This window comes from Pongo abelii, chromosome 21, assembly GCF_028885655.2.
Source record: "Pongo abelii isolate AG06213 chromosome 21, NHGRI_mPonAbe1-v2.0_pri, whole genome shotgun sequence".
NCBI classification, from domain to species: Eukaryota; Metazoa; Chordata; class Mammalia; order Primates; family Hominidae; genus Pongo; species Pongo abelii.
This window is the reverse complement of record NC_072006.2, coordinates 47,060,991-47,088,059: the sequence shown is the minus strand read 5'-3', so window position 1 is coordinate 47,088,059 and position 27,069 is coordinate 47,060,991. Positions and strand designations below refer to the sequence as shown.

The following is a 27,069-nucleotide window of genomic DNA, read 5'->3' as shown; positions in this document are numbered from 1 at the left end:
GGATCTCGGGGGGTAAACCCCAGCTATTAGAATTTTTAAAGCTCTTCGGGTGATTTAAAAACAAATGTGCAAACCACACCCTAGAGTACCACTTATTAAAGATCTTAGATAAGGGATCCAGTTCCCAGTAGTAACGCACCAGTTGGCTTTCACGACCCTCCAGACCATGCCACACCTTGGGATGTCCTTGGTCATTTTTCTCCACCCATGTTTTTCTCTTCACTCTTCTCAGCTTTCAGCCAGCAGGATTCAAGGAAATCGCTGCTTTCCCTTATTTGTAAAGCATGTAGGAATATCTGGCACACAGTGAGTACTTTCTAAGAGTTTGCTGCCATTATTTCTCCAACTGCCCTTAAATAAAACCCTGGCTTTCTTAATCCTCACTTTCTAGAGGGCAACCCCAGTGGTAGGATTTTATCATGCTGGCTCAAAAAGCCATTTCTCATTATGCATGGAAACTGTGCCTTACTTTCTTTTAATTAAGGCTTTTTCTTTTCTTCTCTTTTTTTCCAATTTGCCTGAGAGCTAGATCATGTGAAGGGCGCCTTTTTTTTTTTTTTTTTTTTTTTAAAAAAACAGAGTGAACACAGAGTAAGTGTGCCCGAGCTTCAGAGTGACATTGAGAGAGCTTTTTGCTCTGAGACTAAAGAAAGCCATGGATCAGAATCCTGCCCAAGGTGGGAAAGGCTAATGGGCAACCAGGGAGGCCGTGTGAGATGGAAGTCCCCACGAGACATGCAAGAAGAGCCTACCTCCAGCACCTGGGCCTTTCTTCTGCCCAACACATCCCTCCTGCAGAGCCCAGAAAGGGATCACATTGAGCCCTGGCCTCTAGGAGCTCATAGTCCAGCAGGGGAGACAGATACTTAAAGTAGCCAATGGCAAGCAGTGATAGGAGATACATGAGGCCTGTTTCCTGGACCAACCCTGGGGACCAAAGGTGTAGGAGCCTGAAGTCTCATCATCCCAAGCCCAAGCACGGATTCCTATATAAAGGGGGCAAGGACTCCCCAAAGGTTCCCCTAGGCAGGATGAGCAGGGGACATGGCTGGGCGGGCAGCCAATGATGGCCACTATACTAGACATTGGTGAAAAAATGGGAAAGGGAGGTTGGCACCAATTTGTATTGGAATTTGGATTCCCTGCCATGAGGGAGATACCTTCCACAGAGAAGTGGGCACCCATATCAGGTTTAAAATCAGGGAAGGAACGTGATTTGTTTTTATATCCCAGCCCTTCTGATCCTCTCCTCTGTCCAGTGGCCCATTGGTTGCAGCCCAGATATCCCAAGATAATGATGGGATCACAGAGCAAGGTCATGGTGTAGACCCTTTGGTCAGAAGCCCATACAATACAGGGATTCCCAACTGGTCCTCTGATGTCCAGTGTTTCATTGATCTCAGGAAAGAAATCTCCAGCTTCCCAGATCCCCATTCCAGCCTGGCTAGCTCAGTCTGGAGCCTCTGATTAAAAGGGTACTGAGAGGGGCAAGGGCTCATAATATGGTTTGTCCTTAGGCAACAGACTGGCTTTTTATCTGTGGTTTCATTTTATCAACAGTTTTTGGGCTGAGTGCAGTGACTCACATCTGTAATCCCAGCACTTTGGGAGGCTGAGGTGGATGGATCCCATGAGGTCAGGAGTTCCAGACAAGCCTGGCCAATATGGCGAAACCCTGTCTCTACTAAAAATACAAAAACAGCAGGGTGTGGTGGCGGGCACTTGTAATCCCAGCTACTCGGGAGGCTGAGGCAGGAGAATCGCTTGAACCCAGGAGGCAGAGGTTGCAGTGAGCCAAGATCGTGCTACTGCACTCCAACCTGCTCGACAAGAGCAAAACTCCGTCTCAACAAACAAACCAAACAAACAAACAAAACAGTTTACATGGGGACCTGGTGCTCCAAAGCTGCCACCCAGATTGGAAAATGTGTTCATTTTTCCCTCTTACTTCTCCGAGAGGACAGATGGACATCTGTCTAGGGTGCAAATGTGAACACCAAGAGCCACCTTTGACCCCTCTTTCCCTCAGTCCCCAATCCTATCCTGTTTTCCTCCTAAATGTCTGCTGAAGTTATTCAGTTTTCTCCTTTGCCACCAGGATACCATCATCTCTCTCCTCGCAGTCACTCTTTACTGGACTTTTGTTTCCCTTTGGCCTCTGTACTCTATACTGCACGTAGCAACTGGGCTCTTTGTTGCTAAGCACTGGAATAGGCTCTGAGGACCCAGTAATGGACAACTCAGATATGGTCCCTGAATAAATACATACTGTTAATGTAGTGAGTGTTAAATGCTACCAAGGAAACAAATCACTTGCCTTGGTAGGCATGAGCTGTTTGAGCAGACTGGACTGCAGCAGGCCTGGCTGGATCCAGGGGCCTGAGATTGGTCCTTCCCTCCCCTTTGATGGCAGGGCGTGGATGGTGCTCTTGGTCACCATGGAAGATGAGCTCTCAAGGGGTGTGGACTACGGCAGGTGTCACAATAGGATGATGGCCTGGTAAGTGTGCTGAGGGATGGTAGAGGCCAGATACTTGCTTTCCCAGCAGAAGACCATGCCCACATCAGAACAAGGTGAAGGGGACCTGTGAGTGTCAGGGGTTGTGGGTTGTCTGAGGCAGCAAGGTGCTGGGCCCACTCACAGTGAGGATCCAAGGGTCCTCCGGATGGGCCTCTGTGGGCTCCAGTGGCTGCTGGCATGAGGAAAGAACTGGAGCTGAATCCAGGGCCCACCCCTAGCTCCTGTATGACTGTGGGACACCCATGTCCCTGCTTTGGGCCTTGTTCTCCCATCTATGATATGGGCAGGGAGAAGGAGACAGGGCTGGTTACTGTCCACCCTCAAGAAGTGCCTGTCATTAGGGAAACCATGCAGTGCTGCAGTTAAGTCTGGCTTCAGACTGCTAGGGTTCAATCCCAACTCTGGTGCTTCCTTGCTGAGCCACACTGGACACGTTAATCTTTCTGTACCTCAATTTCCTTATTTTTGATATGAGGATGGTAGCACATAATAGTTAATTTCTGAGGATTAAATGAACAGTGAACATAAAATACTTAGCACAGTGCCGTTACATAGCAAGTGCCCAATAAACACGACTTCTTGTCATCTAATTATTTGCTAATTATTTTAGATAGAAAGTAGGCCTTGTTGTTCCAGTTTTATGGATGAGAAATCTACCAAAACGTGTCTCAGCCAGTGCCAGGAATTCAGTGGCCGATTAAGGATTCAAACCCAGGGCTGTTTGGTTCCAAACCTCGGCTCATCCCCTTGTGTTTTGTTGCTGTTTCTGACTTGCAGCTCTAGAAACCAGGTGTTGGCCTGCGGGCCAGGTCTTAGAGCTCAGAGACTTGAATTTCAAGACCTGGCCTTTCTTTTCATATTCAAATGCTCTGCTTGGTTCTGCATTGCCAAGCTTGTAAAGAGTCATGAGGATCAGCTTCTAATCTGGGAGGGCTTTGCAGGAAATAGAAATGTCCAAGGGTTGCCATTTATTCAACAGCTGGAAGTACACAGACCAGGTGGTGGCACTGAAGTCCCAGCAGCCATTTATACCTGGTTTCAGGGACTTGTCTCTTGGGAGGTGGGCAGTTGAGAGAACAAAGAAACTCCCAGAAATGTACTGCAGTGGACGGAGGGTCTGGGGGTGGGAACATGCCTGGCCCTATTTGGGACGCAGGCAGAGGAGGGGCTCCTGGCACCTAGGCCTGGGCAGCAGGAGGCTAGGGTAACCTGTTCCTGGCAGGTGCCTTGATTACAGGCATCTGAGGTGGATACAGATTCTTGGAGTCAAATTCTAGAGCTAGGGAGAGGTGGCTGACCCCAAGCCCTCATGTTACCAATGGAAAAATTAGACCGGGGCAAACAGAGGGGTTTGCATCATCCAAACTCCTTCTTCATGCCAGGCACCGAGGTAGTCTCCTTCCCAACGTGCTATCTCATAGAAACCTTTACTCTGTGCCCTGAAATCCCCACTTTCTAAATGCAGACTGTCTTCATAATAAGACATGGATATCTATTTGCTTTGCCTGATTTAAGAGAAGGGAGAAGTATTTTCTGCTCTTAATAACTCTCTCTGTCTGTGTCTCTCTCATTCTGCTCCCTGTTGATTATTAAGATAGAAAATTGAGGAAATACAGGGAATTGTAAAGAATAAAATGAAAATTACCTATAAACCCAATAATAACCAAAAATAATTGCTGTTAATAATTTGGTATCATTCATTCTCTTTTTTCTTATTTTTTGATGAAAAAAAGTTCTTGTCTAGAACAGTTTTAAAAGTAATGTATGCTACAAAGCCTTGAGTGAACAGCAGTAGCCCTTCCCCTCTCATTCTCTGCCCCCGCTGAGGCAACCAGACTCAGCTTCTTTTGCTGCTCTTTCTCCATGCATTTAATACTGCGTTTCCAAATAAAATAGGCATTCTGCTAGTCCTTTTCTATTTCATTTGAATATCATCTATCTGTTGAGTTCTCTGGAAGCTTCCTTGTACGTCCTCACTTACAAACCTTCCCAAACTTCCTTTTGAAGTCCCCTCATATTGTGATTACCTCTCTTTCCTCATTTCCTCAGTCATAGAGATAATACCTGCCTTGTTTTATTATTTTGTTTTCCTTAAAGTGCTTCCAACTCCCCCTCAGAAGTGTTAATCTCATCTCTGTGTGTCTAAACTCTTCAGAATATCTATTGATTTCATTGTTCTCTCTCCTTGAATTTACATGCCTAGAGGCCTCCAACTTCCTAGTTTAATATGACCTGTGTTCTCTTTAGATCCCAGAGACATCACTTCTTTTGGAATTTCCTGCTACCTCTCTCCTTTTTCTAGGTCCCATGAGTTCTTTTTTTGTGTGGGGTTTACTTTCTCATTCTATTAGAGCATGGTATATAGGAGCTTCCTGAGAAAAGTTATATTTGAAGGTAAAAAATAATTTAAATATCTTATCTAGCAGATAATCATTTTATGTTATCCTTACATTTGATTGACAGTTTGGCTGGGTATAGAGTTCTGGTAGGCTATAATTTTTTCTCAGAATTATTTTTTTAATTGACATGGAGTAAATTTCCCTCCTTTTGGTACACATATATAGTTTTATGGGTTTAGACAAATGTATAGAATCATACATCCATTACTCTAGTACATACAGAAGAGATTCAGCCCTCCAAAGAAATTAACATCTAGGAAAAGGAAAAAGGGTGGGGGGTACTATGAATTAAAGAATAAAAGATTTATCAGATTATTTGAAGAGAAACCTCATCATATCCCACAACCTGGAGAACATTTGCATTGTTTCAGATGTTTGGTGATTATGAATAAATCCACTATAAACGTCAGCATACAGGTTTTTGTCTCAATACAAGTTTTTATTTCTTTTCAGTAAATACTAAGATTTCTGAGCTGTATGATAAATGTATATTTGACTTCATAAGAAACTGTCAATCTGTTTTTCAAAATGGTTGTACCATTTTGTGTACTCATGAGCAATATGTGAGGATTCCATTTGTTCCACACCCTCACCTGCAGTTAGCATTTTTTTTCCTTTTTTCCCTTTGTTTTAAATTTTAGCTACCCTGAAAAACCGTGCAGTCGTGTCTTATTGTGATTTTAATTTGAATTCCCCTAATGAGTAATGATGTTGAACATGTTTTCATATTCTTATTTGCTTTCTGTACATCTTCTTTAGTAATGTGTTTGCTCAAATTTTTTGCCCATTTAAAAAATTGAGCTGTTATTAAGCTTTGAGAGTTCTTTATATATCTGAATATAAGCATTTTGTCAGATCTGTGATTTTTAATTTTTTTTCCAGCCTATGGCTTGTCTTTTTATTCTCTTACCAGTGTCTTTTACAGAGCAAAATATTTTAATTTCGATGAAGTCTAACATCAATTTTTTACTTTTATGGATGATGACACTAAAACGTGTCTTATCTAACAATTTTTAGCCTAATCCAAGGCCACAAAGATTTCTTCCTGTTTTTGATTTTATATTTTATGTTTAGGTTTATGTTCCATTTTGAGTCAACTTTTACATATAGTGAGAGGTATAGGTCAAGGTTCCTCCTTTTTTCCCCCCACATGTGAATGTCTAATTGTTCAGGTACTATTTTTTGAAAAGCCTGTCCTTTATCCACTGAATTATTTTTCTAACTTTGTCAATCCCTCAAAATTTCACAGATGTTGGCTATGTTGTCTTCTGATTTCCCTTCACAATATTGAGAAGTCCAGTGCCATTCTGATTCCTTATCTTTTATATGAGACATATGTATGTTTTTATCTTGTAAATGTTTAGTCTTTTTTTCTTCTTTAAACGAGATGGGGCCTCGCTAAACGAGATGGGGCCTTGCTTTGTCATCTAGCGTGGAGTGCGGAGATGTGATCATAGCTCACTGCAGCCTTGAGCTCCTGGGCTCCATCAATCCATCCTCCTGCCTCAGCCTTCTGAGTAGCTGAGACTACAGGCACGTGCCCCACTTTATTTATTTTATTTATTTATTTATTTTGTCAGAGATGGGGTCTCGCTATGTTATCCAGGCTGCTCTCAAACTCTTGGGCTCAGGCGATCCTCTTGTTTCAGCCTCTCATAGTGTTGGCATTTACAAGCATGAAACTTCATGCTTGGCCAAGTTTTTTTTTTCTTTTAATTTCAGTGTTTTGAGGTTTCATAATGACTTTAGGTTTTTTTTTATGTCATACTGCATGACTATTTAGTTACTATTTCAATTTACAACTTTGTTATCTTCAGTTCTAGAAATTATTCTTAAATCATTTCTTTGATAACATATTCTCAGTTTTCTCTTGTATATTTTTTTCTTTCTTTGGCACAGGGTCTCGCTGTGTTGTCCAGGCTGGAGTGTAGTGGTGCAGCCAAGGCTGACTGCAACCTCTGCCTCCTGTGTTCAAGCAATCCTCCCACCTCAGCCTCCTGAGTAGCTGGGACTACATACACTTGGCTAAATTTTTAATATTTTTGTAGAGACACAGTTTTATATTGCCCAGGCTGGTCTCAAACTCCTGGGCTCAAACAATCCTCCTACCTCTCCCTCCCAAAGTGCTGAGATTACAGGTGTGAGGCACCATGCCTGGCCTTTTTTTTTTTTTTTTTTTTTTTTTTTAAACAAATCCTATTAGTTGGCTTTTGGATTACCTAAGCTAATACTCAATTTTCTTGTTTTTTTATTTTCTTTTCCTTCTTTTTTTTTCTTTCATTCTGTATTCTGGACAATATCCTCAACTTCATCTTCTATGCCATCTATTGCAATTTTTATTTATGCTTGTATAGTTTTAACATCTGATAGTTATCTTGGTTCTTGGAATGATCCTTTTTTACAGCATCTTTTTCTTGGATAAAATCTCTTCTCTCTACATTAAAAAATGCTCTTCAAAATGTCTTTTTTTTTAGCTTTTAGTTTCAGGAGTACATGTGCAGGTTTGTTATATAGGAAAATTCGTGTTGTGGGGTTTGTTTTACAGATTATTTTGTTACCCAGGTCCTAAGCTCAGTACCCAATAGTTAATTTTTTCTGATCCTCTCCCTCCTCTCACTCTCCACCCTCAAGTAAGCCACAGGGCCTGTTGTTCTCCTCTTTGTGTCCATGTGTTCTCATCATTTAGCTCCCACTTATAAGTGAGAACATGTGGTGTTTGGTTTTCTGTTCCTGCATTAGTTTGCTTAGAATACAGCCCCATCCATATTCCTGCAAGACATGATCTCATTCATTTTTATGGCTACATTGTATTCCATGGTGTATATGTACCACATTTTCTTCATCCAATCTAGGGCACTTAGGTTGATTTCATATCTTTGCTATTGTGAATAGTGCTGCCATGAACATTCATGTGCATGTGTCTTTATGGTAGAATGATTTATATTCCTTTGGGTGTATACCCAGTAATGGGGTTGCTGGGTTGAATGATAGTTCTCTTTTTAGCTCTTTGAGGAATCACCACATTGTTTTCCAAAATGGCTGAACTAATTTACACTCTCACCGATGGTGTGCAAGCATTCCCTTTTCTCTGCAACCTTGCCAGCATCTGTTATTTTTTTGACTTTTAGTAATAGCCATTCTTACTGGTGTGAGATGGTATCTCATTGTGGTTTTGATTTGCATCATTTCTCTAATGATCAGTGATAATGAGTTTTTCTTCATATGCTTGTTGGATGCATGTATGTCTTCTTTTGAAGTGTCTGTTCATGTCCTTTGCCCACTTTCTAATGGGATCGTTTTTTTCTAGTAAATGTGTTTAAGTTCCTTATAGATGCTGGATATTAGACTGTTGTCAGATGCATAGTTTGCCAACATTTTCTCCCATTATGTAGGTTGTCTGTTTACTCTGTTGATAGTTTATTTTGCTATGCAGAAGCTCTTAAGTTTAATTAGATCCCATTTCTCCATTTTTGCTTTTATTGCAATCACTTTTGGTATCTTTGTCATGAAATCTTTGCTGTTCCTATGTACAGAATGTTCCTATGCCTAGGTTGTCTTCTAGGCTTTTTATAGTTTGGGGCTTTACATTTAAGTCTTTAATCCATCTTGAGTTGATTTTTTGTATAGGGTGTAAGGAAATGGTCCAGTTTCAATCTTCTATATATGGCTAGCCAGTTATCCCAGTATCATTTATTGAACAGGGAGTCCTTTCCCCATTGCTTGTTTTTATCAGCCTTGTCAAAATCAGATGGTCATAGGTGTGGGGCCTTACTTCTGGGCTTTCTATTACATTTCATTGGTCTATATATCTGTTTTGGTACCTATACCATGCTGTTTTATTTACTATAGCCCTGTAGTATGGTTTGAAGTCAGCTAATATGATACCTCCAGCTTTGTTGTTTTTGCTTAGAATTGCCTTTGCTATTCAGGCCCTTTTGGTTCCATATGAATTTTAAAATAGATTTTTCTAGTTCTGTGAAGAACATTACTGGTAGTTTGATAGATTCTGTAGGTTGCTTTTGGCAGTATGGCCATTTTAATGATTTAATTCTTCCTATCATGAGCATGGAATGTTTTTCCATTTGTTTGTTTCATCTCTGATTTATTCGAGCAATGTTTCATAATTCTCATTGTAGAGATCTTTCACCTCCCTGGTTAGCTGTATTCCTAGGTATTTTATTCTTTTTGTGGCAATTGTGAATGGTATTGTGCTTCTGATTTGGCACTCAGCTTGGCTGTTGGTATATAGAAATGCTAGTGATTTTCATACACTGATTTGGTATCCTGATTTATGTAGATATAAAATCATGTTGTATGCAAACAGGGGGAGTTTGACTTCCTATCTTACTGTTTGGATGCCCTTTATTTCTTCCTCTTGGCTTATTGCTTTGGTCAGGGCTTCCAATGCTATGTTGAATAGGAGTGGTGAGAAAGAGCATCCCTGTCGTGTACTGGTTTTCATGGGAATGCTTCCAGCTTTTCCCCATTCCATATGACGTTGGCTGTGTGTTTGTCATAGATGGCTCTTACTATTTTGAGATATGTTCTTTGAATACCTAGTGTATTGAAAGTTTTTAACATGAAGGGATATTGAATTTTATTGAAAGCCTCGTCTGCATCTATAGAGATAATCATGTGGCTTTTGTCTTTAGTTCTGTTTATGTGATGAATCACGTTTATTGATTTGCACATGTTGAACCAACCACTTGCATCCTTGCAATGAAGCCAACTTGATCATGGTAGATTAGTTTGTGATGTGTTGCTGGATCTGGTTTGCAAGTATTTTGTTGAGAATTTTTGCATTAATATTCTTCAAGGATATTGGCCTGAAGTTTCTTTTTTTGTTGTGTCTCTGCCAGGTTTTTGTATCAGGATGATGTTGGTCTCATGGAATGAGTTGGGGAGGAATCTATCCTCCTCAATTTTTTGGAATAGTTTCATTAGGAAGGGTACCAGATCTTCATTGTACATCTGGTAGTATTCAGCTGTGAATCCATCTGGTCCTGGGCTTGTTTTGATTGGTAGACTATTTATTACCAATTCAATTTCAGAGCTCATTATTGGTCTGTTCGGGAATAAACTTCTTCCTGGTTCAGTCTTTGGAGGGTGTATATGTCCACAAATGTGTTCATCTCTTCTAGGTTTTCTAGTTTGTGGGCATAGAGGTGTTCATGGTAGTTTCTAAGGATAATTTTTATTTCTGTGGAGTCAATGGTAATATCCCCTCTGTCATTTCTAATTGGATTTATTTGGATCTACTCTCTTTTCTTATTTATTTATTAGTCTATTTTATTAACTTTTTCACAAAACCAACTCCGGGATTCATTGATCTTTTGAATGTTTTTCATGCCTCCATTTCCTTCAGTTCAGCTCTGATTACAGGCATGTGCCACCACAACCAGCTAATTTTGTATTTTTAGTAGAGATGGGGTTTCACCATGTTGGTCAGGCTGGTTTTGAACTCCTGACCTCAGGTGATCCACCCACCTTGGCCTCTCAAAGTGCTGGGATTACTGGTGTGAGCCACTGCGCCTGGCCAATCATGCCCTTCTAACAGTCCCCCAAAGTCTTATCTCATTCCAGCATTAACTCAATTGTCCAAGTCCAGAGTCTTGTCTGAGATGAGGTGAGTCCCTTCCACCTATGAGCCTGTAAAATCAAAAGGAAATTAGTTACTTCCCAGATACAGTGGAGGTACAGGCATTGGGTAAATACACCCATTCCAAATGGGAGACATTGGCCAAAACAAAGGGGCTACAGGCCCCATGCAAATCTAAAATCGAATCAGGCAGTAATTAAATCTTAAAGCTCCAAAATAATCTACTTTGAATCCGTGTCTCACATACAGGTCACGCTGATGGAAGAGATGGGCTCCCATGTCCTTGGGCAGCTTGGTCCCTATGGCTTTGCATGGTATAGCCCCCCTCCTGGCTGCTTTCATGGGCTTGTGTGGAGTGCCTGTGATTTTTTCCAGGCACATGGTGCAAGCTGTCAGTGGATCTAACATTCTGGGGTCTGGAGGACTGTGGCCCTCTTCTCACAGCTCCACTAGGTAGTGCCCCAGTGGAGACTCTGTGCAGAGACTCTAACCCCACATTTCCCTTCTGCACTGTCCTAGCAGAGGTTCTCTATGAGGGCTCCACTACTGCAGCAAACTTCTACCTGGACATCCAGGTGTTTCCATATATCCTTTGAAATCTAGGTGGAGATTTCCAAGTCTCAGTTCTTAACTTCTGTGCACCCTCAGGCTCAACACCACATGGAAGCTGCCAGGGCACAGGACTTGCACCCTCTTAAGCCATAGCCTGAGCTGTACCTTGGCCCATTTTAGCCGTGACTGGAGTGGCTGGGATTCAGGACACAAAGTTCCTAGGCTGCCCACAGCAGGGGTCCCTGGGCCTGGCCCACAAAGCCATTTTTCTTCCTAGTCCTCTGGGGGAGGGGCTACTGTGAAGGTCTTTCACATGCCCTGGAGACATTTTCCCCCTTGTCTTGGTGATTAACATTGGGCTCCTCATTACTAATGCAAATTTCTGCAGCAGGCTGGAATTTCTCCCCAGAAAATGGGTTTTTCTTTTCTATTGCATTGTCAGCTGCAAATTTTAGAAATTTTTGTTTTCTGCTTCCTCTTGAATGCTTTGCCACTTAGAAATTTTTTCTACCAGATACCCTAAATTATCTCTCTCAGTTTCAAAGTTCCACACATCTCTAGGGCAGGGGCAAAATGCCACCAGTCTCTTTGCTAAAGCATAACAAAAGTCATGTTTGCTCCAGTTCCCAACAAGTTCCTCATCTCCGTCTGAGACCATCTCAACCTGGACTTCATTGTTCATATGACTATCAGCATTCTGGTCAAAGTAATTCAACAAGTCTCTAGGATATTCTACACTTTCCCAGATTTTCCTGTCATCTTCTAAATCCTCCAAACTGTTCCAATCTCTGCCTGTTACCCAGTTCCAAAGTAGCTTCCACATTTTTGGATATCCTTATAGCAGCACCCTACTCTACCGGTATCAAATTACTGTATTAGTCCATTCTCACACTGCTGATAAAGACATACAAGAGACTGGGTAATTTATAAAGCAAAGATGTTTAGTTGACTCACCATTCAGCATGGCTGGGGATGCCTCAGGAAACTTGTAATAATGGCGGAAGGGGAAGCAAACGTCCTTTTTCAAATGGTGACAGTAAGGAGAAGTGCCAAGAAAAAGGGGGACCATCTCCTTTAAAACCATCAGATCTCTTGAGAACTCACACACTATTATCAGAATGGCAGCATGCAGGTAACCACCACCATGATTTAATTACCTCCCACCAGGTCCCTCCCATGACATGTGGGAATTATGAGAACTACAATTCACAATGAGATTTGGGTGGGGACACAGCCAAACCACATAAGGGCATTTAGTGCTATAGATTTCCCTCTTAACACTGCCTTAGCTGTATCCCAGAGATTCTGGTATGTTGTATCTTTGTTCTCCTTAGTTTCAAACAACTTCTTGATGTCTGCCTTAATTTCATTTTTGTATCCAAAACTCATTCAGGGGCATATTGTTTAATTTTCATGAAATTGCATGGTTTTGAGGAATGTTTTTAGTGTTGACTTCTATTTTTATTGCACTGTGATCTAAGAGTGTGTTTGGAATGATTGTGGTTCTTTTGCATTTTCTGAGGATTGTTTTATGTCATATTGTGTTCACTTTTAGAGTATGTGCCATGTGGTGATGAGAAGAATGTATATTCTGTTGTTTTGGGGTAGAGAGTTCTGTAGAGGTCTATCAGATCCATCTGGTCCAATGTCGAGTTCAAGTCCTAAATAATTTTGTTAATTTTCTGCCTCAATGATCTGTCTGATACTCTCAGTGGGGAGTCTCCCACTATTATTGTGTGAAATTGAAATTTCCCTGTGGGTCTCTAAGAACTTAGTTCATGGATCTAGGTGCTCCTGTGTTGGGTGTGTATATATTTAGGGTTAGGTTAGGTCTTCTTTTTCAATTGAATCCTTTACAATTATGTAATGGTCTTCCTTGTCTTTTTTGATCTTTGGCTAGATAAAGTCTGTATTGTCTGAAATTAGGGTTGCAACCCCTGCTTTTTCTAATTTCTATTTGCTTGGCAGATTTTCCTCATCCCTTTATTTTGAGCTTATGTGTGCCATTCATTGCATGTGAGATGGGTCTCTTGAAGACAGCATACCATTTGGTCTTGCTTTTTTATCCAGCTTACTACCCTGTGCCTTTTAAGTGGAACATTTAGCCCATTTACATTCAAAGTTAATATTGATATGTGTGAATTTGATCTTGCCATTTTGTTGTTGGTTATCATGCCAGCTTGTTTGTGTGGTTGCTTTATTGTGTCACTGCTCTGCATATGAAACTAAGAAGAGATACTACATTTGATCTTAGCCAAAAGGCTGAAAAGCACTTATCTTTTGTTTTCTACCTGCACTTTTCCCCTCCCTGTTTGTTTTGGTCTCTTCTGTTCGTGTTAGAGATTTAACTCAAATAGTCATCATCATTGGATATCCATTCATATTTAAGAGATTGGCACTAAAATGTTGAGTGTATGTATTGCATGGGAGGGGCTTTGTTCACTGACAGGTTTGACTATGTGGAAATAAGACAGTAAACTGGATTTTTATGGATGAACATTGGAATGTTCAGGGCTAAGGCCTTTTCCTCTTCATCTGGTAAATTTTTCCAAAGATAAGCCTTCTTGCATTCATGAAGGCATGGGAAATATGTGTAACCTGGCTGTGGGTACTCAGAGCTAATTGGGGGATGCTGTCTTCACTCAGTATGTTGGTTTCAGTGGATCACCCCTGGTTTTGCCTGGTGCCTTACCCTCTCTCAGCTGGCCACAGAATCCTTGAAGCTATGTCCTCTCTGCTTGTTATGTTGTAGTAACTACATTTTCAGTCTTATATAGGGATTGAGAAGGGACTGGCATCTGGTCGCATGGCAGATGTCAAAGGGGGTTTTGTGGGTGGTTGTCTTAACATTTCTTATACAGATTTTCAGGTAATTTTGTTTTCAGTCCTAGCTGTTCCTGCCATTAGAATAATCTGGTTGCCCCATTTCTGAGTCCTTTTGGTACTCAATGGGTTAAATTGGTTGTATTCTGCTTTCTTACCTGATGGACATATGGGCTTCAGTTTTCACTGCTCTGCTTAATCAGTTACCATTTGTCCAGCCATTTTTCTTCTTCCAAAATGTTTGCATCTCTCAATTGCTGTCACTCTTTTCCCCATTCTCTTGGTATATATGGGTTTGTTTATGTCTTTTTAATTCCTACACTGTCATTTTGGTGCATTTGGAAAAAAATGGAGGTTAATGCGTGTGTTTACTTTGTGATGTTTAATTGAAAGTTGAACTCTTCTCAAATCATTTTTCTATATGTAGATTACTATTTATATACACACATGTGTATGCATATGCTCATACATTTGCTAAATGTATATATATATTTTACAAAATTAGGTGCAAGCTATAAGTCCTGTTATATGGCTTTTTTTTCTCATTTAGAATTCTATCATTAACATTTTTATGTCATTAAATATTCTTGAATGCTTGGACTTTTATATCAATTAAATTATATCATATTGCTGTATTATTACTTATTTAATTATGTCCTTACACTTGGGCATTGAAATTGCTTTCAGTCTTTCAGTACAGTAATACTGTTGTGAGATTTTTCACCTAAATCTTTGTTACGATTTCTCATTATGTCTTCTAGATTGGGATTATTCAATTGGCGGTGTGGGCATTTTAATGTGATATGTGATTCATATTGTGTTATATGATTCACAACTTGATAATGTGATACATATTATCAAATTGCTCCTCAGAAAATCATTGAGACAACTCGTAGTCCAAGCATCAAGTAATTACTCATTGACTATTTGCTAATATTAGGAATTATCACTGTTTCAAATTCTTTGCTTATTTGATGAGAAATGACACTGCATCCTATTGACCTGGTTTTTCCTTATTATATAGCCAAATATATTTTATGTTTCATCCTCTGTGAATTAACTGTTCATAAACATTTTTATATTTTCCATATATGTATATTATAAGCTTTTTTATGGAGAAAGGATATTATTCTTTACCTGGTACTTACATTTTTTCAGTTTTTATTTGCTTTCAGAATTTTTGATGCCTCTGATGAATAGTTTTAATTTTTATGTTGTCCATTATAGAAAACTTTATATCTTCTTTTGCTTTTGAACTTCAAAAGTTATTTCCCTATTCCCAAATGAGATAAATATTCTCTTATATTTTTCTAGATTTTAATGATTTGATTTTTTTATTCTTCTTCATGTTCAACTCTTTATAGTTATGAATTAATTAATTAGCTAGTTAATTAAGTTTTCATTCACCATGTGAATGGAATCTAAGTCCATTGTTTTTCAAATACTATAGTTAATCAGTATTCCAGAACCATGAATTAATAGTTTAGCCTTTCTCCCCTCATTAAAAGTGGGACTGTTCTCATCAAATGCATTCACATATATGGTCTATTGATGTTCTTTCTTCTTGTTGTCATTAGCCTGTCTGTTTTTATGTCAGTACAACACTCTTTTAATTATTGTGGCTTTACTAGGTATTTAATTCTTAATAGGACATTCTCTTCTAGTTACACTTTATGAAAAAAAACAAAAGAGGGAGAGACTCTTTGTGTCTCCTTTCAAATGATCTTTAGAATGATTTTGCCAAGTTCCAGAAAACTCCTCTTGGGTTTTATTTGAATTGCAAATATTGCTCAAATTATTTTTGTAATAATTTCCATCTTGACTTTATTGAGTCTTCAGACTCAGAATCGTTACCTGTATCTTCACATTTTCAAGGATTCTTTTATATCCCTCAGTAAAGTTTTATGGGTTTCTTCATCTGGACCTCTCATATCTCTGTTTAAGTTGATTCCTAGATATTTGCTACCATGTGATTTAATTTATTTCTTGTCAGAGCTTCCAAGTGGTTATTGATGCTGTATAAGAAAGCTGTTGTGTTTCATCTATTTGTTTTTTAACCACTCATCTTACTGAACTTTTTTTTTTAATCAGTAATGCAAGTTTTTGAGTTGATGCTTGTGTTTTTTTAGGTATTCAATCATATCATCAGGCAAATAATGGTAATTTTATCTCTTGCTTTTCTATTACTATAAAAAATTTCTTTCTAACTTCTTCCTTCTCTCTCTTCCCTTTTAATTTTATTGCTTAGAGTTTGCAAATCAATATTGAATAATGTAAGTATAACCTTGTTTCATTCCTGAATTTAATAGAAATGGCTTCAGTGTTTGACTCCTATATATGATGTTGTCTTTGGCTTCAGATGGGCACTGTTATTCTAATATAGTATTCTTCTACATCTAAAATACTGACTTTTTTTGAGGAGGATGTGAGTAATAAAGTTCTTTTTTTAAATTTAATTTTTACATTTTGTTTATTCTAAGAAAAGGAAGAAATGGGATATATGTGCACAACATGCAGGTTTGTTACATGAGTATATGTGTGCCATTGTGGTTTGCTGTACCTATTGACCCATCCTCTAAGTTCCCTCGCCTCACCCTGCCACCCTTCAACAGGCCCTGGTGTGTGTTATTCCCCTCTGTGTGTCCATGTATTCTCAGTGTTCAACTCCCACTTATAAGTGAGAACGTGCGGTGTTTGGTTTTCTGTTCCTGTGTTAGTTTGCTGAGGATGCTGGCTTCCAGCTTCATCCATGTCCCTGCAAAGCACATGATCTCATTCCTTTTTATGGCTGCATAGTATTCCATGGTATATATGTACCACATTTTCTTTATCCAGTCTATCATTGATGGGGATTTGGGTTGGCTCCATGTCTTTGCTATTGTAAATAGTGCTGCACTAAACATACATGTGCATGTGTCTTTATAGTAGAATGATTTGTGTTCCTCTGGGTATATACCCAGTAATGGGATTGCTGGGTCAAATGGTATTTCTGGTTCTAGATCCTTGAGGAATCACCATACTGTTTTCAACAATGGTTGTTACATTCCTACCAACAGTGTAAAATCATTTATATTTCTCCACAGTCTCACCAGCATCTGTTGTTTTCTGACTTTTTAATAATCACCATTCTGACTGGCATGAGATGGTATCTCATTATGGCTTTGATTTGCATTTCTCTGATGAGCAGTGATGTTGAGCTTTTATTCATGTTTGTTGGCGTGTTAATGTCTTCTTTTGAGAAGTGTCTGTTCATATCCTTTGCCCACTTTTTGATGGGTTGTTTTTTTCTTGTAAATATGTTTAAGTTCCTTGTAAATTGTGGATATTAGACCTTTGTCAGATGGGTAGATTGCAAAAATTTTCTCCCATTCTGTAGGTTGCCTGTTCACTCTGTTGCTAGTTTCTTTTGCTGTGCAGGAGCTCTTTAGTTTAGTTAGATCCCATTTGTCAATTTTGGCCTTTGTTGCAATTGCTTTTGGCATTTTTGTCATGAAGTCTTTGCCCATGCCTATGTCCTGAATGGTATTGCCTAGGTTTTCTTCTAAGGTTTTTATGGTTTTGGGTTTTACATTTAAATCTTTAATCTATCTTGAGTTAATTTTTGTATAAGGTGTAAGGAAGTGATCCAGTTTCTGTTTTCTGCATTTGGCTAGGCAATTTTCCCAGCACCATTTACTGAATGGGATATCCTTTCCCCATTGCTTGTTTTTGTGAGGTTTGTTGAAGATCAGATGGTTGTAGATGTGTGGTGTTATTTCTTAGGCCTCTGTTCTGTTCCATTGGTCTGTATATCTGTTTTGGTACAAGTACCGTGCTGTTTTGGTTGCTGTACCCTTGTAGTATAGTTTAAAGTCAGGTAGTGTGATGCCTCCAGCTTTGTTTTGTTTGGTTAAGATTGTCTTGGGGTCTTTTTTGATTCCATATGAAATTTAAAATTGTATTTTTCTAATTCTGTGAGTAATGTCAATGGTAGTTTGATGGGAACAGTGTTGAATCTGTAAATTACTTTGGGCATTATGGCCATTTTCACGGTATTGATTCTTCCTATCCATGAGGATGGACTGTTTTTCCATTTGTTTGTGTCCTCTCTTATTTCATTGAGAAGTGGTTTGTAATTCTTCTTGAAGAGATCCTTCACATCCCTTGTTAGCTGTATTCCTAGGTGTTTTATTATCTTTGTTGCAATTGTGAATGGGAGTTCATTCATGATTTGGCTCTCTGCTTGCCTATTGTTGGTGTAAAGGAATGCTTGTGATATTTGCACATTGCTTTTGTATCCTGAGACTTTGCTGAAGTTGCTTATCAGTTCAAGGAGTTTTGTGGCTGAGATGGTGGGGTTTTCTATACATAAAATCATGTTGTCTGCAAACAGAGGCAACTTGACTTCCTGTCTTCCTATTTTAATACCCTTTATTTCTTCCTCTTGCCTGATTACCCTGGCCAGAACTTCCAATACTATGTTGAATAGGAGTGGTGAGAGGAGGCATCCTTGTCTTGTACCAGTTTTCAAAGGGAATGCTTCCAGCTTTTGCCCGTTCAATATGATATTGGCTGTGGGTTTGTCATAAATGGCTCTTATTATTTTGAGATATGTTCCATCAATACCAAGGTTACTGAGAGTTTTTAACAAGAAGCGATGTTGAATTTTATCAAAGGCCGTTTCTGCATCTATTGAGATAATCATGTGGTTTTTGTCTTTGGTTCTGTTTATGTGATGGATTACATTTATTGACTTGTGTATGTTGAACCAGCCTTGTATCTCAGGGATGAAGCCAACTTGATCATGGTGGATCAAGTTTGATGTGCTGCTGGATTTGGTTTGCCAGTATTTTATTGAGGATTTTCACATTGATGTTCATCAGGGATATTGGCTTGAAGTTTCCTTTTTTGTTGTGTCTTCCTGGTTTTGGTATCACGATGATGTTGGCTTCATAAAATTAGTTAGGGAGGCGTCCCTCCTTTTCAATTGTTTGGAATAGTTTCAGAAGGAATGGTACCAGCTCCTGTTTGCATTTCAGGTAGAGTTCAGCTGTGAATCTGTCTGTTCCTGAGCCTTTTTTGGTTGGTAGCCCATTAATTACTGCCTCAATTTCAGAACTTGTTATTGGTCCATTCAGGGTTTTGACTTTTTCCTGGTTTAGTCTTGGTTGAGTGTATGCTTCTGGGAATTTATCAATTTCTTCTAGATTTTCTAGTTTATTTATGTGAGGTTTTTATAGTATTCTCTGATGGCAGTTTGTATGTCTGTGGGATCAGTGGTAATATCCCCTTTATCATTTTTTATTGTGTCTATTTGATTCTTCTTTCTCTTCTTATTAGTCTAACTAGTGATGTATTTTGTTAATTTTTTTGAAAAACCGTCTCCTGGATTGTTGATTTTTTGGAGATTTTTTTATGTCTCTATCTCCTTGAATTCTTCTCTGATCTTAGTTATTTCTTGTCTTCTGCTAGCTTTTGGATTAGTTTGTTCTTGCCTTTCTAGGTCTTTTAATTGTGATGTTAGGATGTCAATTTGATATCTTCCTAGCATTCTGATGTGGGCATTTAGTGCTATAAATTTCCCTCTTAACACTGCTTTAGCTGTGTCCCAGAGGTTCTGGCATGCTGTCTCCTTGTTCTCATTGGTTTCCAAGAACTTCTTGATTTCTGCCTTAATTTCATTATTTACTCAGGAGTCATTCAGGAGCAGGTTGTTCAATTTCCATGTAATTGTGTGGTTTTCAGTGAGTTTCTTAATCCTCAGTTCTAATTTGATTGCACTGTGGTCTGAGAGACTGTTTGTTATCATTTTAGTTATTTTGCATTTGCTAAGGAGTGTTTCATTTCCAATTATTTCATTGATTTTAGCATAAGTGCCACGTGGCACTGAGAAGAATGCATATTCTGTTGATTTTGGTGTAGAGGATTCTGTAGATGTCTACTAGGTCCACTTGATCCAGAGCTGAGTTCAAGTCCTGAATATCCTTGTTAATTTTCTGTCTCATCGATCTGTCTAATATTGACAGTGAGGTGTTAAAGTCTCCCACTATTATTGTGTGGGAATCTGAGTCTCTTTGTAGGTCTCTAAGATTGTTTTATGAATCTGGGTGCTCCTGTATTGGGTGCATATATATTTAGAATAGTTAGCTCTTCTTGTTGAATTGCTCCCTTTACCATTATGTAATGCCTGTCTTTGTCTTTTTTTGATCTTTGTTTAAAGTCTTTTTTATCAGAGACTAGGACTGCCACCTCTAATTTTTTTTAAATTATTATTATTTTTTTTTTGCTTTCCATTTGCCTAGATTTTCCTCCATCTCATTATTTTGAGCCCATGTGTTTCTTTGTGTGTAGGTTGGGTCTCCTCAATACAGCACACCAGTGCCTCTTGACTCCTTATCCATTTTGCCAGTCTGTGTCTTTTAATTGGGGCATTCAGCTCATTTACATTTAAGGTTAATATTGTTATGTGTGAATTTGATCCTGTCATCATGATGCTATTTGGTTATTTTGCACACTAGTTGATGCAGTTACTTCATAGTTTCATTGGTCTTTATATTTTAGTATGTTTTTGCAGTGGCTAGTACCTGTTTTTCCATTCCACATTCAGTGCTTCTTTCAGGATCTCTTGGATGGTAGGCCTGGTGGTAACAAAATCCCTCAGCATTTGCTTGTCTGGGAAGGATTTTATATCTCCTTTACTTATCAAGATGAGTTTGGCTGCATATGAAATTCTGAGTTGAAAATTCTTTTCTTTAAGAATGTTGAATATTGGCCACCCATCTCTTCTGGCCTGTAGAGTTTCTGCTGAGAGGTCCACTGTTAGTCTAATGGGCTTCCCTTTGTAGGTGACCTGGCCTTTCTCTCTGTCTGCCCTTAACAGTTTTTCCTTCATTTTGACCTTGGAGAATCTGATGACTATGTGTCTTGGGGTTGATCTTCTTGAAGAGTATCTTAATGGTTTCTTTGTATTTCCTGAATTTGTATGTTGGCGTGTCTTGCTAGGTTGGAGCAGTTCTCCTGGATAATATCCTGAAGTGTGTTTTCCAGCTTGTTTCCATTCTCCCCATCTCCTTCTGGTACTCCAGTCAATCATAGGTTCAGTCTTTTTATGAAGCCCCATATTTCTTGGAGGCTTTGTTCATTCCTTCTCTTTCCTTTTTCCTCTATTCTTGTCTGCCTGTCTTATTTCAGTAAGGTGATCTTCAAACTCTGGTATCCTTTCTTCCTCTTGGTCAATTTGGCTGTTGATACTCGTGTATGCTTCACAAAGTTCTTGTGCTATGTTTTTCAGCTCCATCAGGTCCTTTATGTTCCTCTCTAAACTGGGTATTCTATTTAGCAATTCCCCTAAGCTTTTATCAAGGTTCTTAGCTTATTTGCATTGGGTTAGAACGTAGTTTTTCATTACCCATCTTCTGAGGCCTACTTCTGTCAATTCTTCTGTCTGATCCTCCATCCAGTTTTATGCTTGTGATGGAATGACGTTGCAGTCATTTGGAGGAGGAGAGGCACTCTGGCCTTTTGTGTTTTCAGCAGTTTGTTTAGTTTTTGTTTATGAGGCTGCTGACCCTTGGATGGGGTTTTTGTTGGGGTCTTTTTGTTGTTGTTGCTGTTGTTGTTGATGCTGTTGTTGTCATTTTCTGCTTGTTTATTTTTATTTCAATAGTCAGGGCCCTCTTCAGTAGGGCTTCTGCAGTTTGCTGGGGGTTCACTTCAGGACCTATTCATCTGATTTGCTCCTGTGCCTGGAGATGTCACTAAAGGAGGCTGGAGAGCAGCAAAGATGGGTGCCTGTTCCTTCTTCTGGGGCCTCTGACCTCAAGGGGCACCAGCCTGATGCCAGTAGGGTTGCTCCTGCATAGGGTATCTGACAACCCCTGTTGGAGGGGCTCACCCAGTTGGGTGGCATGGAGAGCAGGACCCATTTAATGAAACACTTTGTCCCTTGGTGGAGAGGGTGTGCTTTGCTGGAGGGAAACCTACTTGTCTGGGCTGCCTGGATTCCTCAGAGCTACCAGGAAGAGAGGCTAAGTCTGCTAGTCCCTAGAAACTGTGGCCGCCCCTCCTGCTGGGGCTCAGGTCCAGGGGGATCTGAATTCTGTCCTTGAGCCTCTGGATGGAGTTACTGAAGTTTCTGCAGGGAAGCCCTGCCCAATGAGGAAGGATAGGTCAGGGTTAGGCCTGAAGAGGCACGCTGGCCTCAGACTGCCACAGCCGGTATGTTGGGCTATGGGAACAAGACTTGGGATCAAGCCCTCCAGCCTCCCTGGCTCCAGCATAAAATACTGACTTTCTTAAAGCCAAAAATATTGAAAAGATTTTACCAAAAGCCTCTTCCGCAACAATAGATTAGAGATTGTTTTTCTCACTTCGTCCTGCTGAAATCATAACAAAAGGCATTTTATATTTTCAAACAGTCTTTCCTTTCCTAGAATAAGCATATTGTCCCTGAATATACATATATTTCTTTTTCATATCACAATTTAATTTAATTCAGGGAGTATTATTGTGTACACATTGATAGGTGAGATTGTTCTATAGTTTTATGTTCAATTTCATTTTCAAAGATCTGTTAAACCAAAAAAAAAAAGAAAACCAAACATGATTAAGATGTCAAATAACTCAGAAGGGTTCATGTTTAAAAACCACCATATGCTGTTTGGCTTCTCTGCCTTTCAGATCCCGCCCTCACAGGTCATCCATTTCTATTTTTGCTTCTTTGGTGGTTATTTCTACATGTGTAAGTAGTTTACTTGAAGTGCTTTTCTTGACTTATTAACTTAATATATTGTCTACTGGCTTTCTGCTAAGAAAAATGAGGAATTGCCCTTTTAAATCACTTTCTACCTTCTGTTATAGTAAATGTTTACTTTTTATGTCTACCACTGGTAATCTTTGCAAATTCAGATGCTATAGTTTACTTCAGCCTCTGCTTCTTGTTCTAGGAACCATCAGGGTCTTCTGGGTAGGGTGAGGAGGACATTGTTGATCTCCCCTTCTCCCAGTCACCTCTGTCTTTGACATTGTCATCCTTGTTTTTACGCTTTCGTGGCCAAGGTTGGTAATTTTTAGGCTTTTCTCTATAACGATTCTTGCCTTTCATGATTGGTTAGTGTATTAGCTCATTTTCACACTGCTATAAAGAACTTCCCTGAGGCTAGGTAATTATAAAGGAAAGAGGTTTAATTGACTCAAGTTCCACAGGCTTAACAGGGAGCATGGCTAGGAGGCCTCAGGAAACTTACAATCATGGCAGAAGGCGAGGGGGAAGCAGGCACCTTCTTACCAGGGCGGCATGAGGGAGTGTGAGTGCACAGGAAAAAACTGCCACTTTTAAAACCATCACATCTCATGAGAATTCACTCACTATCATGAGAACAGCATGGGGGGAACCTCCCTCTGATCCAGTCACCTCCCTTCCTCTACGTGGAGATTACAGGTCCCTCCTTCTACATGTAGGGATTGCAATTCAAGATGAGATTTGGGTGGGGACACAGAGCCAAACCATATCAGTCAGTTTAATGATTCTAAAAGTTGAAAGTGGATACATAGCTCTTCCATTATTCTTACTGTGTAAATTGTTTCATTGCAAAACCAAATCATGTGCTAGGATCATATTTCCTTTTCTGCTGGACTCAAGCATATCTTTTCTACCTCTCAAAGGAGAATGCTCCTACCTTTAAGGTTGAATGGATTCTCTCTTTTACTTACACCCCACTATTTACTTTTATCATAGCATCTGAACTATCAACTTCTCTTATTTCATGAGAGATCTTACTCACTTCCGGAGCCACCTGTCCTACTGTTCAAATCTTCACTGAATATTAATCATGGCTGTCCTCTGAGATGAGGTGGCTTTTCACAGTTAGTATTACTGGCTTCAGCCCAAGAAAGAAGATTTTTGTGTGTGTGCCAGCTTCCCAGCCTGAAAGTTTCCTCCAGACTCATTTTTGTAGATGTTCATAACTCTGATATTAAAATGAAATGAAAAAAAGAGAAAAAAAAAAGTTTTCTGTTCAAACAGGACTACATTCTCATATAATTTCCCAAGAAAGAGTAAGTAGATAGTCTCGTGTGGGTCAAAATGTCTGGGTCTAATTTATTTGATAGTTTTGCTGGGTATACAATTTTTGACTAAAGATCACTCTTAAAAATTTGAAGTTATGGTGACATTTCTCCCCAGGATCCAAAGTGGTTGATGAGAAGCCCTGTCAACTCAGCCTCTCTCTTGCCCTAATTGTTTCTGTGAGCTTAAACACTTTTAAAAATCCACTTATGATCATTTCAAAGAGGCCCTAGAAGATAAATATCAGTGATCATTTTGCTCTTTTTGACTGAAAATATTTATTTTTGTACCCTTTTTAATTTTATCTTAATATCAGGCTTAGATGAACCTCCTAAGATGTGTTAGGAAGCAGATGACAACTTCTAAGTTTGACCTGGCAGAAAAAATGTTTCCTTGTTGTGCTGAAGCAAATGTTGTAAACTTACTTTGCTACTGGTTTCCTTTGCCATGTATCAGAACCTCTGATTTTCACCATGGCTTGAGCTTTGCCTCCATCCTTGGTGTTGGCAATCCCTTTAGCTTTAAATTCATCTCTTCAGTCAGTCATCTGACAAATGCTAAGCTCCTTCAGCTCAGCCCTCTACCACACTCTATCGCCTACCCCAGTGCTGTGTCTGAACGTAAGAGGACACAATTGACCAACATAAATAATTCAGTAGATCCCATACTCTTTAGCTTCTGCAAATGAACATGCTATGTCTGCTTGGTCTTTACTAAGATCTAAATGAATTCAGGACTACGCCTTTCAAAAACCTACTACAAAAACATCAGTGAATAGTATAAACTTTACTAAATATTCCTTGTGTGAGATGGAGAAAGTATACCTTTCAGAGGAAACAACTGAAAATTGATATCAGACCATCTTTTTTCGATGTTCATTCTCATCTGTACCCCCATTGCTTTTACTTAACTCTTCATTTTTCTTACTCAGCATTTGGTCTAGCTTGTTCTATGTCTTTTCTCTCTTCTGTTGTATTTTTTTCCCCTCTGTTATGGAAGGCAATTAGGTTTTGCTTCTGGGTTCTTCCCACGAACTTGCATGTTTAAACTAATGTTGGTGTTCAGCAAAACAGGGGCCTTCTGATTGAAAAAACCTTCCTTCTGAGAAGTGAATAAAAATATTTCTTCTAACACATGAAGTTTATTTGCAAGGAGAATTCTTGTGAATGACATGCTTGCCATCAATTATAACCACAGAATTCTTGTGTCACCCACCTCCTGATGAAACGTGGCACTAAAGATGGCAGTCATGACATTTGCTTCCTTTATAAAATAAATGGAATGTGCTACGTGATTCCTAGGACTGATTTAAGTGCTAACATTTTATAATCCTATAAATTAGATAACTAAGTTCATTACTACAGAGTAATAACAGCTCATTCATTCATAACTACATTTATTGAAAACATATTCTTCATATAAAATTTGAGCTTGCAAAGCAATTTACATATATTATCTAACTTAGTACTTCTAAAAAAATTCATGAGTTCAGTATTATAATTATTATCCCAGCTTACTTATGGAAAATGTGACTCAGATATTTGGGTTAAGATCATTGGCAGAAACTGAATTACAGAATTCCTCTTGCCAAATACCTAATAGATTGAGCAAACAAGAATACAAGAAAAATGAATAAAATTCACCACAACACCAAAACAAGGGAAGGAAAACTATCAAATGCAAGTTTTAAACACTGGTAAGTATGGAAAGAAACAGGAGACACAGAGTGATGTGGAGAAGTATAGCTAGGCTTCTAAATCTTTTTCCCCACCCACCAAAAAGCATATTAATAACATAGTACTGGGATTTCTCATTAATACCAAACATCTAGAGAAAATCAAGTTTACTGGGTATCATTATCCTTTCTCTCGTCTGATTAAGAAATAAGAAAAAATGGCTTGGGGCTGGGATAGGGGTATAAACAAAGCAAAGGAAGGGGGTTATGGAGGAGGTTAACTTTCTCTAATGGTAGCAAAATCTTCAGGACTGTCTTCTAAATTGAGTAAGATAAATGAAAATAGGGACTACCTTCTCATCAGAAAAGTAAATACCTGCAAGTAGATGTAGTGAATCTGAGTATGAGATATTCACAAAATCTAAAAAGAAGAAACAGATGCCCAGTGATCTAAGAATGACCAAATATCACCTTAGATGAGCTCTCTCCTTCCTTCTCACTGTTTCATTAGGCTCAGAAATCAGACAGAATAAAGAATACTCAATCTTCAAACTTCAAGGGGAAAACAAACTTCCCTGATACAGTAGGAAGAAAGTCAGGTGTCATGTATGCTATATATCATAGCAAATGGCATGTCAGGATGGAGCCACCTGAGCAGAGTCACCTAGGCAGAACAAGAAGGTAAGAAATATCATGGCAACATTAAAGCATACCACAAATAATAATTTTAAAAAAAATAAAGGGAGGAAGAGAAAAGAAGGAAGGAAAGAAGGAAAAGAGGAGGGAGGAAGAGAGGAAGGGAGGGGGCAAAGAAGGAAGGAAGAAAAAGGAAGGAAGGGATGCAAGCAAGCAGGGGGCTGTAATATGCAAGAGCAAGGATTCTAACCTAAAAAAAATAACATTTCGGAAACAGAGGTAAATTATTCACAATTGCTTCACTCTATAGAACAATTTGATATGAACACCAGGTCAATAAAGCGAGGGTTCAGGATAATGGAATAAATGGACAGCATGAGATTAATAGGGACAAAAGGAAACAAATTGAGGCCCCAAATAGCATTAATAGGATTAAAGAGCCCATAAATAATGACAGCAAAAGGTGAAACAATACAAAAACAAAATAGAATATACATTGCTGGAAAAAAAAGTGTAGAGTGAAGTCTTAACAAGCACATGAATACAGATGAAATAGAGTGGTGAAAGTAGTCAACCGAATATTAACATAAGGAAAGCTAAAGGAGAAAACAATTTATTCTACAATAGATATAGACATAAAGATATATACTCTAAAGGTATAAACATATAACCTTTTATTTATTCAAATATATTATAACAAAATGTAGCTTAGTATAACAACAAGAACAAATTATTTTGGAGTTGATTATGCATGAAACATTTATTTAGAGGTTTACATGAATTAATTTTTCACAACAATTTGAGGTCAATACAATTAGT

The 27,069-nt window shown here is 38.9% G+C and overlaps 1 protein-coding gene and 1 long non-coding RNA gene across 7 annotated transcripts in view; both read left to right on the top strand.

Moving 5' to 3' along the window:
* PTPRT (protein tyrosine phosphatase receptor type T) overlaps positions 1–27,069 on the top strand; it is a 1,130,568-nt gene that overhangs the window by 351,055 nt on the left and 752,444 nt on the right. The gene's annotated exons all lie outside the window — the stretch shown is intronic.
* On the top strand, positions 598–26,295 carry LOC129052243 (uncharacterized). The gene is made up of 3 exons (XR_008517192.1): positions 598–2,574; positions 25,542–25,635; positions 26,126–26,295. It is a non-coding gene; the product is annotated as an uncharacterized LOC129052243 (long non-coding RNA).